The sequence below is a fragment of the Echinops telfairi genome, unplaced genomic scaffold (assembly GCF_000313985.2).
Source record: "Echinops telfairi isolate 266 unplaced genomic scaffold, ASM31398v2 ScPeMD7_7400;HRSCAF=8409, whole genome shotgun sequence".
Lineage (NCBI taxonomy): Eukaryota > Metazoa > Chordata > Mammalia > Afrosoricida > Tenrecidae > Echinops > Echinops telfairi.
This window is the reverse complement of record NW_022111300.1, coordinates 17,410,271-17,411,904: the sequence shown is the minus strand read 5'-3', so window position 1 is coordinate 17,411,904 and position 1,634 is coordinate 17,410,271. Positions and strand designations below refer to the sequence as shown.

General features: G+C 44.1%; 1 pseudogene; it reads right to left on the bottom strand.

Annotated features, from left to right (window-relative positions):
- Window positions 1–228: 228 nt before the first annotated feature.
- LOC101660672 lies at window positions 229–1,121 on the bottom strand (annotated as a pseudogene).
- Between the last annotated feature and the right edge of the window lie 513 nt (window positions 1,122–1,634).

The window sequence follows — 1,634 nt, the reverse complement described above, 5'->3', positions numbered from 1 at the left end:
AGAATTATTTCTGAGTATAAAGGTCTTCCTTGTACATAGATGAGTGGCATTGGTTTTGTTTCTCTAGGCAACTGGTCTAGCACAGCAGGTAACAATAATGCCTAATATTTACAAGACTTGAATATTAGTATTTTTTTTAAGAAGTTGGTTTTTTGTTTCATTTTAGAGATTGGTTTTTATTTTCTATCAACCTTATTTCCATTTTCTAGAAGCCTGTGGAAGAATAGCTTAAGACCGCTCAGTGATTGTTACTACCCACTCAGTGGCCTGAGCAGTCTGGGTTTCAGAACAGTTTTCAGTTGTGGGCTGAGCGCTCCAGTCTTCAATGGGGAACTGCTGAATCAGCACTCAGGATACCAGCACACCTTCAGACCAGTCTGTGACCTTGGGAAGAGCAGCAATAAAATCGGGAGCAGGAGTAGTCCATTCCCCCTGAATCTCTTCCTTGCTCACAGCCTTTTCAGCAGTGGCCTACTCATCCATTTCAATTTCTTCTGGGTCTCTCTAGAAGTAGAGGTATGTCCTGGCCTACCACGAGTGCTCCCAGGAGATGGTGCCCCCCCCCTCCCAACCCCATGCACAGAACTTCCTGGGGCAGTATCCACAACATCAGGCCCACCAAGTGAGCTCCCTTGTCATTACATGGGATGGCAATGTCCATTTAGGAGGGTCTGTGTTACACAGAGGGATGGGGGACAAATTCACATCAGAGGCCTCTGTGAGAGGCTGGTGGTCAGCCCTGGCTCAGTAGCTACCAGAAGCCTTGACTCCCAGAAGGCTGCCTGGATCTGGTTAGGGAAGGCTCCTAGAGGAAAGTGCCCAGAAACTGGAGTAGCTTCAATGGCAGCAGCAAACTTCAGGAGAGCCCACTGGCTAGAGTTCCTGGAAGATATGACACTGATGTCAGTAAGGTTTTCAATGGGAGCAATAGTGCAAGGTTCCCAGAGAAGCTTCTCCCAGGTCTTCTTCAGGTTTATGATGGAGATGCCAACACTTTTCCTATTGTAGATGTATTGCTGCATCTGGAAATCAAGGTCGGTGCCACCCAAGTGGGTTCTTGCTGCAAGGGATTTGAGGACATATTTTCCCTTCATCTGCAGGACATCATGGACTCTGGACATTGCGAAAGTTTCCCCATTAAGTTATGACTAAATCCAGGACTATGATGTAAGGATCCTTTTCAGGGTAGTGAGGAAAGAGTATTAAGATCTTAGGAATTAAGCATCTTGCCTTTTTCCTGTATAATACATCTCTGAAACCAGCTCTCATTAAGAATTTGATTAAAATTCAAAGAAGGTAAAACTGGAAGCTTTGAATGAAAAACTGAATCTCAAACTGAATTGGCTTGTTTTCTTTTTTCTTTTAAAAGTATTTTATTGGGGGCTCGTACAACTCTTACCACAATTCATCAATCCATCCATTGTGTCAGGCACATTTGTACATTTGTTGCCATCATTTTCAAAATATTTTCCTGAGCAATTGGTATCAGCTCCTCATTTTTACCCTCCCTCCCCACCTCCCACCCTCATGAACCCCTGATAATTTAGAAATTATTATTTTTTCATATCTTACACTATCCAACGTCTCCCCTCACCCACTTTTCTGTTGTCCGTCCCCCAGGGAGGGGGTTATAT